This window comes from Gopherus flavomarginatus, chromosome 1 (genome assembly GCF_025201925.1).
Source record: "Gopherus flavomarginatus isolate rGopFla2 chromosome 1, rGopFla2.mat.asm, whole genome shotgun sequence".
NCBI lineage: Eukaryota > Metazoa > Chordata > Testudines > Testudinidae > Gopherus > Gopherus flavomarginatus.
In genome coordinates, this window is record NC_066617.1 from 1,478,444 (window position 1) to 1,492,946 (window position 14,503).

Consider the following 14,503-nt stretch of genomic DNA (forward strand, 5'->3'; position numbering starts at 1 on the left):
TCCCGCAGGGGGTCAGATGTGTCTGAGCCCAGGAGAGTACAGCAGGACACGTGTACACCTACTTGTGCCGTTTTCCTACAGATGTTGCCCCGCAGGTCTGTGAGATCCTGTAGCGGGTGTATCATAACCTAGTCCCAGATTTGGACCTTAGCGTCCAAAATATGGGGGTTAGCATGAAAACCTCCAAGCTTAGTTACTTAGCTTGGACCTGGTAAAGCTGCCACCACCCAAAAAATTAGAGTGTTTTGGGGCACTCTGGTCCCCCCAAACCTTCCCTGGGGATCCCAAGACCCAAATCCCTTGAGTCTCACAACAAAGGGAAATAAACCTTTTCCCTCCCCCCCCCTCCAGGTGTTCCTGGAGAGACACACAGAAGCAAGCTCCGTGAATCTAAACAGAGGGATTCCACCCTCCCCGTTCCCAGCCTTGGAAAACAGAAGTACCGAGAGCTAATCTCTCTTCCCCCCTCACCCAGAGGGAATGCAAAGTCAGGCTAGTAAATCTAACACACACAGATTTCCCCCTGACTTCTTCCTCCCACCAATTCCCTGGTGAGCACAGACTCAATTCCCTGGAGTTCCCCACTAAAGAAAAACTCCAACAGGTCTTAAAAAGAAAGCTTTATGTAAAAAGAAAGAAAAAATACATACAAATGGTCTCTCTGTATTAAGGTGACAAATACAGGGTCAATTGCTTAAAAGAAATATGAATAAACAGCCCTATTCAAACAGAATACAATTCAAAGCACTCCAGCAACTATACCCAGGTAAAAAACAAAAGAAAACAATAGAAACCTTACTGCCTTACTATATTTGTACTTACAACTTGGAAACAGAAGATTAGAAAGCAGTAAACAGAAATCCTCTCATAGCCGAGAGAGCATACAGGCAGAAGACCAAAGAACAAAGGACTCACACACCAACTTCCCTCCACCCAGATCTGAAAAAGTCTTGTTTCCTGATTGGTCCTCTGGTCAGGTGTTTCAGGTACTTCTTTCCAGGTGTAAGAGACATTAACCCTTAGCTATCTGTTTATGACATGCCCTCCAAATTGCAGACAGTGGGGAAGCTCACTGGCGGCGATTTCCTTCTAGAACTTTAAAATAAACAGATGAATACAACACATGCACCTTTACATATATCACTAAGTATATAACTAACAGACTTCTACATTTTAAGAACACTGTTTAACTACTGGATTTTGGGAAACTCTCACGGGAGAGTGCATCAGCTACTTTGTTAGAAACTTCTGAGATGTGCTGAATTTTAAAATTAAAATTTTGGAGAGCTAAACTTTAACGAAGAAGTTTTTTGTTGTTCCCCTTGGCAGTATGAAGCCACTTTAGTGCAGCATGGTCAGTTTGTAGCTGGAACCGCTGTTTCCAAACATATGGGCGTAGCTTTTCCAGAGCGTACACAATGGCATAGAATTTTTTTCACTGACTTTCAGACAGTTTTTTGCTGAGAAACACGACAGGATGGAAGTTGTGATTCATTGCTTCCTGCATGAGAACTGCACCTATACCACGCTTAGATGCATCCGTGGTTACTAGGAATGGCTTGTCAAAGTCCAGGGCCCTGAGCACAGAGTCAGACATGAGCGTTGCCTTAAGTTGGGTAAAGGCCTTTTGACACTCATCAGTCCCGTTAACTAAAAATATAATATTCCTACTGGCTTCTGGATTCTATCTTTCCCACAATGCTGCCACCATATCATAACCTAGTCCCAGATTTGGACCTTAGCGTCCAAAATATGGGGGTTAGCATGAAAACCTCCAAGCTTAGTTACCAGCTTGGACCTGGTAAAGCTGCCACCACCCAAAAAATTAGAGTGTTTTGGGGCACTCTGGTCCCCCCAAACCTTCCCTGGGGACCCCAAGACCCAATCCCTTGAGTCTCACAACAGAGGGAAATAAACCTTTTCCCTTCCCCCCCCACTCCAGGTGTTCCTGGAGAGACACACAGAAGCAAGCTCCGTGAATCTAAACAGAGGGATTCCACCCTCCCCGTTCCCAGCCTTGGAAAACAGAAGTACCAAGAGCTAATCTCTCTTCCTCCCTCACCCAGAGGGAATGCAAAGTCAGGCTAGTAAATCTAACACACACAGATTTCCCCCTGACTTCTTCCTCCCACCAATTCCCTGGTGAGCACAGACTCAATTCCCTGGAGTTCCCCACTAAAGAGAAACTCCAACAGGTGGTGGAGTAGCCTTGTACATCAATGATGAGATTAACTGTAATGAAATAAAAAGCGATGGAATGGATAAGACAGAGTCTGTCTAGGCAAAAATCACACTGCGTAAAAAAGCAACTAGAGCTTCCCCTGAGATAGTGCTTGGGGTGTGCTATAGACCACCGGGATCTGATTTGGATATGGATAGAGACCTCTTTAATGTCTTTAATGAAGTAAACACAAAGGGGAAATGTGTGATTATGGGAGACTTCAACTTCCCGGATACAGACTGGAGGACGAGTGCTTGCAAGAATAATAGGGGTCAGATTTTTCTGGATGTGATAGCAGATGGATTTCTTCATCAAGTAGTTGAAGTACCTACGAGAGGGGATGCCATTTTAGATTTGGTGTTGGTGAGCAGTGAGGACCTCGTAGAAGAAATGGTTGTAGGGGACAACCTTGGTTCAAGTGATCATGAGCTGATTCAGTTCAAACTAGATGGAAGGATAAACAAATGTAGATCTGGGATTAGGATTTTCGACTTCTCGAGGGCTAATTTTAAAGAGTTAAGGAAATTAGTTAGGGAAGTGGATTGGACGGAGGAACTTGTGGATTTAAATGCAGAGGAGGCCTGGAATTACTTTATGTCGCAGCTGCGGAAATTGTCGGAAGCCTGCATCCCAAGAAAGGGGAAAAAAACCATGGGCAGGAGTTGTAGGCCAAGCTGGATGAGCAAGCAACTCAGAGAGGGGATTAGGAAAAAGCAGAAAGCTTACAGGGAGTGGAAGAAACGCGGGATTAGCAAGGGAAGCTACCTTGGTGAGGTCAGAACATGTAGGGATAAAGTGAGGAAGGCTAAAAGCCGCATTGAACTGGACCTTGCAAAGGGAATCAAAACCAATAGTAAAAGGTTCTACAGCCACATAAATAAGAAGAAAACAAAGAAAGAAGAAGTGGGGCCGCTATACACTGAGGATGGAATGGAGGTTAAGGATAACCTAGGCATGGCCCAATATCTGAACAAGTACTTTGCCTCAGTTTTTAATAAGACTAGTGAGGAGTTTAGCGATGATGGAGGGACGATAAACGGGAATGTGGATATGGAGATGGATATTACCACAACTGAGGTAGAGGCCAAACTTGAACAGCTTAATGGGACAAAATCGGAGGGCCCGGACAATCTCCATCCGAGGATATTAAAGGAACTGGCACGTGAAATTGCGAGCCCGTTAGCGAGAATTTTTAAGCAATCGATAAACTCGGGGGTTGTGCCGTACGACTGGAGGATTGCTAACGTAGTTCCTATTTTTAAGAAAGGGAATAAAAGTGATCCAAGTAATTATAGGCCTGTTAGCTTGATGTCTGTAGTACGTAAGGTCTTGGAAAAAATTTTAAGGGAGAAAGTAGTTAAGGACATAGAGGTCAATGGTAATTGGGACGAATTGCAACACGGATTTACTAAAGGTAGCTCGTGCCAAACCAATCTGATCTCCTTCTTTGAGAAGGTGACGGATTACTTAGATAAAGGAAATGCGGTAGATATAATTTACCTAGATTTCAGTAAGGCGTTTGACACGGTTCCGCACGGGGAGCTGTTAGTTAAATTGGAAAAGATGGGGATGAATATGAAAGTTGTAAGGTGGATAAGGAACTGGTTAAAGGGGAGACTCCAGCGGGTCGTATTGAAAGGTGAACTGTCAGGCTGGAAGGAGGTCACTAGTGGAGTCCCTCAAGGATCGGTTTTGGGACCGATCTTATTTAACCTTTTTATTACTGACCTTGGCACAAAGAGCGGGAATGTGCTAATAAAGTTTGCGGATGACACAAAGCTGGGGGGTATTGCTAACATGGAGAAGGACAGGGATACTATTCAGGAAGATCTGGACCACCTTGTAAACTGGAGTAATAGTAATAGGATGAAATACAATAGTCAAAAGTGCAAGGTCATGCACTTAGGGATTAATAATAAGAATTTTAGATATACATTGGGGACGCATCAGTTGGAAGCGAGAGAGGAGGAGAAGGACCTTGGGGTATTGGCTGATAGCAGGATGACTATGAGCCGCCAATGCGATACGGCTGTTAAAAAAGCAAATGCGATTTTAGGATGCATCAGGCGAGGTATTTCCAGCAAGGGTAAGGAGGTGTTAGTACTGTTATATAAGGCGCCGGTGAGACCTCATCTGGAATACTGTGTGCAGTTCTGGTGTCCCATGTTCAAGAAGGATGAATTCAAACTGGAACAAGTCCAGAGACGGGCTACTAGGATGATCCGAGGAATGGAAAACCTGCCTTATGAAAGGAGACTCAAAGGGCTTGGCTTGTTTAGCCTGGCCAGAAGAAGGCTGCGGGGGGATATGCTTGCTCTATATAAATATATCAGGGGGGTTAACGTTAGGGAGGGAGAGGAATTATTTAAGTTTAGTACTAATGTAGGCACGAGGACGAATGGGTACAAACTGGATGTAAGGAAGTTTAGACTAGAAATTAGACGAAGGTTTCTAACCATTGGGGGAGTGAAGTTCTGGAACAGCCTTCCGAGGGAAGTAGTGGGGGCAAAAGACTTTTCTGGCTTTAAGACTAAGCTTGATAAGTATATGGAGGGGATGTTATGATAGGATAGTTTAATTTGGGCAATTGATCTTGGATTATCACCAGATAAGTCTGCTCAGTGGTCTGCGGGGAGATGTTGGATGGGATGGGAACTGAGTTACTGCAGAGAATTCCTTCTTGGGTGCTGACTGGTGAGTCTTGCCCACATGCTCAGGGTTTAGCTGATCGCCATATTTGGGGTCGGGAAGGAATTTTCCTCCAGGGCGGATTGGCAGGTGCCCTGGAGGTTTTTCGCCTTCCCCTGCAGCGTGGGGCATGGGTCGCTTGCTGGTGGATTCTCTGCAGCTTAAGGTCTTCAAACCAATTTTGAGGATTTCAATAACTCAGTCCTGGGTTAGGGGTTGTTATAAAAGTGGATGGGTGGGGTTCTGTGGCCTGCCTTGTGCAGGAGGTCAGACTAGATGATCATATTTGTCCCTTCTGACCTATGAGTCTATGAGGTCTTAAAAAGAAAGCTTTATGTAAAAAGAAAGAAAAAATACATAAAAATGGTCTCTCTGTATTAAGGTGACAAATACAGGGTCAATTACTTAAAAGAAATATGAATAAACAGCCTTATTCAAACAGAATACAATTCAAAGCACTCCAGCAACTATACCCAGGTAAATACAAAAGAAAACAATAGAAACCTTACTGCCTTACTATATTTGTACTTACAACTTGGAAACAGAAGATTAGAAAGCAGTAAACAGAAATCCTCTCATAGCCGAGAGAGCATACAGGCAGAAGACCAAAGAACAAAGGACTCACACACCAACTTCCCTCCACCCAGATCTGAAAAAGTCTGGTTTCCTGATTGGTCCTCTGGTCAGGTGTTTCAGGTACTTCTTTCCAGGTGTAAGAGACATTAACCTTTAGTTATCTGTTTATGACAGGGTGTCTACTGCGGGGACGGCTGCTCCCCCAACTTTGGGTTTACCCAAAGTCCCACTTCTGGGGTGCCTCCACTGGTTCAGAGTCCCCAGTATTGGCTCTATCCATCTGGCTGCATATATCTGTAGCTCTGGGTCTGAGTAAGGGGTGAGACAGCGGAGCTGGTCTGCAGGGTCAGCGTGGTGCAAATCACAGGTCTTCTCAAAGGCAGTAAGGCGGGCATCAGTTTCCACCTCCCTTAAACTGGGGCAGCAATTTGGTATCGAGGCTCCCTGCAGAATTGGTTTCCTGTGGTCTCCTCCCACTTACTCCTTTTGCTCCCAATTCTCCATCTCCAGTTCATGCTGTCACTACTCTTCCTGGTTTTTCCGTTGTTCTTGTGTTTTCACTGCTTCTCGTGGACAGTTCAGTCCCTTGCATGGTCCGCTAGTCTGTCGCTCTAGCGCAGGGGTAGTTGACCTATGGCACAGGTGCTGAAGGCAGCACGCGAGCTGATTTTCCGTGGCACTTACACTGCCCGGGTCCTGGCCATCAGTCCAGGGGGCTCTGCATTTTAATTTAATTTTAAATGAAGCTTCTTAAACATTTTAAAAACCTTCTTTACTTTACATACAAGAATAGTTTACTTATATATTATAGACTTATAGAAAGAGACCTTCTAAAAACGTTAAAATGTATGACTGGCACCTGAAACCTTAAATCAGAGTGAATAAATGAAGACTTGGCACAGCACTTCTGAAAGGTTGCCGACCCCTGATCTGGAGGAAGCTCCTGCACTTCCACCTCCAACTCCCACCACTTCAAATCTATCAATGAGGAACCAGGTTGGGAGAGGCTCTATTGCATGGGAACTGAGTCATGAGAACACCCGGCTACTGCCATGACTGCTGCCTCTCTCATCCTGGGACCCTCTCAGGAACCCCGCCTGGGTCTGGTTCTTGGTCCGATCATCCTTCTCCAGCTGTGCAATCAGCTGCACCTTGTTTAATCCTCTCCCTCTGCACAGCTCTGTGACGCTCTTGTTAGGGGGGTGGTTATATGCTATTTTGTCACTGTTTCCTTTGACTAACATTGTTTTTACTGCTGCAAGTCACTTATTGCAAAATACTACTGCTGCATGCAATATCCCAATCCTGCCATCAGCTGTCACTGAGCCACAGGGTCTGGGCTATATCCCAGCTTTTAAATGGTTCCTAGATTTGTACGTTCCCAAGCCAGAAGGGACCATTTTGATCATCTAATCTGGCTGCCTGTGTAACATAGGCCAGAGAACTGCCCTGCAATAATTCCTAGAGCAGCTTTTAGAAAAACAGCCAATTGTGACCTAAAAATTGTCAGTGATGGAGAATTCACCCCAACTCTTGGTCAGTTATCCCCATAGTTAATGACTCTCCTTGTTAACTGTTGACGTCTTATTTCCAGTCTGTGCCAGAAGCTGACACCCCTTCAGTTAACGCTTGGTCCTTGAGGGCTTGGTTGTTGGAGCTGGTAACCAGCCTAGTTCCTCCGGCCTCCCTTCCTGCCCCAGCCCCAGAACAGAGCAGATACAATGATGCTCTCACCTGCTGATACGTTCTGCTAACTGCAGCTTTTTAAGAGACATGCTTTGTTCCCAGGGCCGGAGCCAGGACAGAGGGGAAGCACATTACACATGCTCCAAGCTGCTGCAGCCGCCTCCCCCGTCACAGGGTCCCAGAGCCCAGGGGAACCAGCCCGAACATCTACGCTGCAGTTTGCACCCCTGGCAGCTTGAGTCCCATGAGCCAAGTCAGCTGACATGGGCCACCCACAATGTAGACGTACCCAGAGAGCCCAGCCAGGAGTAGGGGGCTGGGGCCTGCTCCCAGGGAGCCCTGCAGCAGGTTGGCTAAAGGTTCTCTGGCACCATGAATAATCCATGCTGTGTCAATCCGAGGCTGCACGGTCTGAGCTGGGGCGGGATCCCAGCCTAGGGCCTGGAACGGGGCAGAGCCAAGCCTGTGGGCTGTGTGTGGGGCACAGAGAGCAGGGAGGGGTCTGCGCTCTGTACAAGGGGGTTGCCCTACATGGGGGGAGCTGTGACCTGTCCCCAGCTGTCAGCACCACAAGGGGCTTCCTGGTGAAGTGTCTCAGGGGTCATGCTCCAACGTCAGCCTGCAGGGAATTCCCCTTGTGCAGACTCCAGTGGGACGGAGGCACGGCTTGGAGGTACTGGGCCATACACTGCCCCTGCAGCCGGTGAACGCTGCCTCCCCCGGGTGGGTGGTTGTTCTACACAGGATGGAGCAGCACCACTCTGCTCTCGGGATCTTTTGCGGGGAGAGTTGCAGGCTCAGCTGCTCTCACCCTGCCCCAGCCCTCGTCTGTTGGGACACGCCGAGCCCTCGTTCTGTGATGTGACTCACCCACTATGTTCAAAGCCCAGGCTGTCCGTGCCCCAGAGCCTGGGAGTGTCACATGGGGTCAGAGGCCCACGCTGGGCCCCTTGGCACCGTTCGGGGTGACTGAAGACCCAGCCTGACTCCCGGCATCGATGGGAGTCAAAAGGCAACTGTGCATCCACCCCGAGGGAACCGAAAAGTGGCATCCCCCAGGTGGGGCCTGTCTCCTAGGATGCTCAGCACCAAGCTACGACATCTTGGCAAGCCCACTCCCAGCAGGTGAGCTGCACAGCCGCAGGCCCTGCTGACACCCAGCTGGGCTACGTTAGCATGTATGGGCCCTGGAGGATAAAGCCACCACAGCCGCCTCATCCTCCACCCATGGGACACTCCAGGCTAGCTGCAGGGTGTGTAATCACCTCCCCCAAAAGCCCATGGCTGCTCTCCTTGTGTCCCTAGGCGGAGCCGCTGCCAGCCCTTTCCCTGTGCTCCTCACGCTGTTATAACAACATAAGAACGGCCGGACCGGGTCAGACCAAAGGTCCATCTAGCCCAGTATCTGTCTACCGACAGTGGCCACTGCCAGGTGCCCCAGAGGGAGTGAAGCTAACAGGCAATGATCAAGTGATCTCCTGCCATTCCCCTCCACCCTCTGACAAACAGAGTCTAGGGACACTATTCCTTACCCAGCCTGGCTAATAGCCATTTATGGACTTAGCCACCATGAATTTATCCAGTTTCCTTTTAAACACTGTTATAGTCCCAGCCTTCACAGCCTCCTCAGGCAAGGAGTTCCACAGGTTGACCGTGCGCTGTGTGAAGAAGAACTTCCTTTGATTTGTTTTAAACCTGCTGCCCATTAATTTCATTTGGTGGCGCCTAGTTCTTGAATTATGGGAATAAGCAAACAACTTTTCCTTATCCGCTTTCTCAACATCACTCATGATTTTGCAAGCAGTATGGCTCCAGGGCAGCCCGGCTGGTGTTTGCAGGCCATTGTGGGGCAGGATCTGGCTGAATTCAAAGGCCAGAGCAGAATCCTAAGACTGGAAGGGCCCTTGAGAGGTCATCTAGGCCAGGCCCCTGCACCCATGGCTAGGCGGGTGCTCTGCCATCTCCTCAGAGAAGCTGGATGAAGCCTGGTCTCACTCACACAAGGTAGATGGGGATCTGTGCCCAGCTCCAGCCCATGCCATAGCATGGCATGAGGGTCAAGGGCGGGTACTTCTCCCAGCTCCTTGTGCCTCCAGCTCCTCTCCTGCAACTGCTATCGTCCTGTGAGGCTTTGGGGGCAGCCTGGGGGCTCTACTCCCTACCCCACTCTGCATGCAGCCCCCCATGGGCTCAATGGAGATATACCTCTCTCCTAGAACTGGAAGGGACCCCGAAGGGTCACTGAGTCCAGCCCCCTGCCTTCTCTAGCAGGACCAAGTACTGATTTTGCCCCAGACCCCTAAGTGGTCCCTTCAAGGACTGAAATCCCAACCCTGGGTTTAGCAGGCCAATGCTCAAACCACTGAGCTATCCCTCCCCAAATCGCTGAGGAAGGGCCCTGGATGCAGAGGAGAGGGTCCCCCTTGGGGGCCTGGGAGTGCATGTGTTGGTTTGTGCTTTAAAGATACTCCTGGATCCCCATTCCCTCTGCTGTGCCAGGGTCCTTCTCTAGCGAGGCAGGGCGAACACATGCCCGAGGCCACAAAGGGAGGCGAGGCAGGCACAGAACCCCGGTGTCCTGGCTCTCAAGTGCCAGCACTCCTCCCCCAGCCACCACCAGGCTCCACATCGGTTATTGCAGCTCAAGCAAGACGACAGAGCTGTTGTACCAGGTGGTTTATTAAGGACAGGGACCCCTCCCCAGGCCCCTCACCCCAGGTAAGGTGGGCATGGGATCCCCCTTGCTGAAGGAGATGCACTCAGAGAGGCTGGGGAGGGGAGGGGAGACCCTGCTACCCCAGCTGCAGGGTTGGGGAAGGGCAGTACCTGTGGCCTCGCCCCGAAGAAGGAGCAGAGGAAGATGAGGGAAGAAGATTCTCGCTTCATCCCTCAGGGGCTGCATTCTTCCCCAGTCTCGGGCGCGGAGGGTTTACCCCCCTCTGTGCCCCAGGGGTAGGAATCCCCCTCAGGTTGCATGTAGCTGATGAGTGGGGTGTACGGCTAGGAAGTGGGGGGGCAAAGACGATGAGCCGGGGCACAGGTTCCTAGGTGGGACTCCCTTCTGCTAGGAGAAGGTCCAGATAGGCCCCAGCGACCAGATCCTCCTCCTGGACCCCCAGCTCCTCCATCAGCCTCCGGGCCACGCGCTCACCATCCTCAGGGCTCTGTTGCTCACTCAGCACCACCTGCAGAGGGCACAAAGGGCTTGGGTCAGAGCAGGTTGGCAGGGAAAGCCCCTGGAGCGAGTGGCACTCCACCCCACGACAGCAGGTGAGGTGACCCCTTCACAGCCTGTGGGCTGAAATGCAGGATCCGGCGCTTGGCTCACCTCCAGCTCCAGGAAATCACCCAGCCCCTCCACACGGTCCAAGTGCACGCGGGTCTGTCCCACCACATAAAGACGACGTTCCTTCTTCACCACGCCCTGCACTCCAAGCGCCTGTGACAGCACAGCCTGCAGAGACATCGGGTCAGGACAGATCAGCCAGCTACAGAGTTCTCCCAGATCCACCTCCCCCGGGCCACGAACTGATGTCCCTATGACACTGCCTGGCACCACCATGGGCTCAGCGCGGAGACTGAAACCTGGCCATCCTGCTGATCCGCCTGGGTCCCAGCCTCACCCACCAGGGAGCGCTGGTCCAAGGGGCCATGGACAGGATCCAAGGGGTTTTCCTGCAGCACCGTGATCCCAGGCAGGGCTGGCAGGAATCCATCTCCTCTGTGACCGGGAGCATCCCAGCAGAGGAGCAGCAGCTCTTACCACGGGGTTGGCTGCGTGGATAGGGGCAGCCAGTGTCATGGGTGGGGGGCGGGGAGGCTCTTATCACCGGAAGCAATGTGTGTCCAGCACCATGCCTGTCTTGCTGATCTACTACAATTCTCTGGACATCTCAGTGAAGTGGGGGCGAAGCAGCACTGGGTGACATAACGGATAGATTCCAAAATGCCTTTGAAAAGATCTCTCCGAAGAGGCTCATTATGTGGTGGGAAGCAACACGACTGTCATGGATCAGAACTGGCTGAGAGAGAGACCCAAAGAGCAGGGTGGAACAGGCCCTTTTCATCCCATCAGAAGGTGGGAAGAGGGGCCTCAAAGGGCTGTACCAGGTCCCATGTTTATTACCAGTGAGGAGGCAAAGTTTGCAGAGGACACAACATTCAGGACCAGAGAAGACGGTGAAAAATCAATCCCAAGCAAGCCAGGGAAAGGGCAACGCTGTGGCCAATGAAATTCAACGTCAGTGAGTGCAAAGTAAAGCACATTGGAGGGGGAAATTTCAACTACTCACATACCTTACAGCAGTGGTTTTTAAACTTTTTTTCTTGTGACCCAGTGGAAGAAAATTGTTAATGCCTGCGACACAACGGAGTTGGGGATGAGGGGTTTGGGAGGGGCTCAGGGCTGGAGCAGAGGGTTGGGGTGCAGTGGTGAGGGCTGCAGGGTGGCGCTGGGGGGTTTGGGGTGCAGGACGGGAATCTGGGTTTGAGAGGGGCTCAGGGCTGGGGGGGTGGGAGCGGATTCAGGCTCTGGGCTGAGGATGCAGGCTCTGGGGTGGGCCAGGGATGAGGTTTGGGGTGCGGGAGGGGCTCAGGGCTGGGGCAGAGGGTTGGGGTGCAGGGGTGAGCGCTGTGGGGTGGGGCCAAGAATGAGGGGTTTGGGGTGCAGGAGGGGGCTCCGGGTTTCGGGGGGGACTCAGGGCTGGGGATTGGCAGCTGCTGGTCAGTGGTGCGGCTGGGGCACAGAGGCAGGCTTCCTGCCTGTTCTGGCACTGCAGACAGCGCTGTGCCCCAGAAGTGACCAGCAGCAGGTCCGGCTCCTGGGCAGAGGCGCACCATGGGAGTGCAGAGCTGGTTCTTGGGATGGGGGCAGAGCGGAGTCCCACTTCCCCCTCCCCTGCCTAGGAGCTGGACCTGCTGCTGGCTACTTCCAGGGCGCAGCGTGGTGTCAGAACAGCTAAGGACTAGCCTGCCTTAGCCAGCTTGGTGGTGCTGACCAGAGCCGCCACGACCCAGTGCTTGACATTCCGCGACCCAATACTGGGTCATGACTCACAGACTCTGGGACTGGAAGGGACCTCGAGAGGTCATCGAGTCCAGTCCCCTGCCCTCATGGCAGGACCAAATACTGTCTAGACCATCCCTAATAGACATTTATCTAACCTACTCTTAAATATCTCCAGAGATGGAGATTCCACAACTTCCCTAGGCAATCTATTCCAGTGTTTAACTACCCTGACAGTTAGGAACTTTTTCCTAATGTCCAACCTAAATCTCCCTTGCTGCAGTTTAAGCCCATTGCTTCTTGTTCTATCATTGGAGGCTAAAGTGAACAAGTTTTCTCCCTCTTCCTGATGACACCCTTTTAGATACCTGAAAACTGCTATCATGTCCCCTCTCAGTCTTCTCTTTTCCAAACTAAACAAACCCAATTCCTTCAGCCTTCCTTCATAGGTCATGTTCTCAAGACCTTTAATCATTCTTGTTGCTCTTCTCTGGACCCTCTCCAATTTCTACACATCTTTCTTGAAATGCGGTGCCCAGAACTGGACACAATACTATAGTTGAGGCCTAACCAGCGCAGAGTAAAGCGGAAGAATGACTTCTCGTGTCTTGTTTACAACACACTTGTTAATGCATCCCAGAATCACGTTTGCTTTTTTTGCAACAGTATCACACTGTTGACTCATATTAAGCTTGTGGTCTACTATGACCCCTAGATCTCTTTCTGCCATACTCCTTCCTAGACAGTCTCTTCCCATTCTTATGTGTGAAACTGATTGTTCCTTCCTAAGTGGAGCACTTTGCATTTATCTTTATTGAACTTCATCCTGTTTACCTCAGACCATTTCTCCAATTTGTCCAGATCATTTTGAATTTTGACCCTGTCCTCCAAAGCAGTTGCAATCCCTCCCGGTTTGGTATCGTCCGCAAACTTAATAAGCGTACTTTCTATGCCAACATCTAAATCATTGATGAAGATATTGAACAGAGCCGGTCCCAAAACAGACCCCTGCGGAACCCCACTTGTTATACCTTTCCAGCAGGATTGGGAGCCATTAATAACTACTCTCTGAGTACGGTTATCCAGCCAGTTATGCACCCACCTTATAGTACACCCATCTAAATTGTACTTTCCTAGTTTATCTATAAGAATATCATGCGAGACCGTATCAAATGCCTTACTAAAGTCTAGGTATATCACATCCACCGCTTCTCCCTTATCCACAAGGCTCATCCTATCAAAGAATGGTATCAGATTAGTTTGACACGATTTGTTCTTTACAAATCCATGCTGGCTATTCCCTATCACCTTACCACCTTCCAAGTGTTTGCAGATGATTTCTTTAATTACCTGCTCCATTATCTTCCCTGGCACAGAAGTTAAACTAACTGGTCTGTAGTTTCCTGGGTTGTTTTTATTTCCCTTTTTATAGATGGGCACTATATTTGCCCCCTTCCAGTCTTCTGGAATCTCCCCCGTCTCCCATGATTTCCCAAAGATAATAGCTAGAGGCTCAGATACCTCCTCTATTAACTCCTTGAGTATTCTAGGATGCATTTCATCAGGCCCTCGTGACTTGCAGGCATCTAACTTTTCTAAGTGATTTTTTACTTGCTCTTTTTTTATTTTATCTTCTAAACCTACCCTCTTCCCGTAAGCATTCACTATAGTAGACATTCCTTCAGACTTCTCAGTGAAGACCGAAACACAGAAGTCATTAAGCATATCTGCCATTTCCAAGTCTCCCGTTACTGTTTCCCCCTCCTCACTGAGCAGTGGGCCTACCCTGTCCTTGGTCTTCCTCTTGCTTCTAATGTATTGATAAAAAGTCTTCTTGTTTCCCTTTATTCCCATAGCTAGTTTGAGCTCATTTTGTGCCTTTGCCTTTCTAATCTTGCCTCTGCATTCCTGTGTTATTTGCCTATATTCATCCTTTGTAACCTGACCTAGTTTCCATTTTTTATATGACGCCTTTTTGTTTTGTAGGTCACGCAAGATCTCATGGTTAAGCCAAGGTGGTCTTTTGCCACATTTTCTATCTTTCCTAACCATCGGAATAGCTTGCTTTTGGGCCCTTAATAGCGTCCCTTTGAAAAACTGCCAACTCTCCTCAGTTGTTTTTCCCCTCAGTCTTGATTCCCATGGGACCTTACCTATCAGCTCTCTGAGCTTACCAAAATCCGCCATCCTGAAATCCATTGTCTCTATTTTGCTGTACTCCCTTCTACCCTTCCTTAGAATTGCAAACGCTATGATTTCATGATCACTTTCACCCAACCTTCCTTCTACTTTCAAATTCTCAACAAGTTCCTCTCTATTTGTTAAAA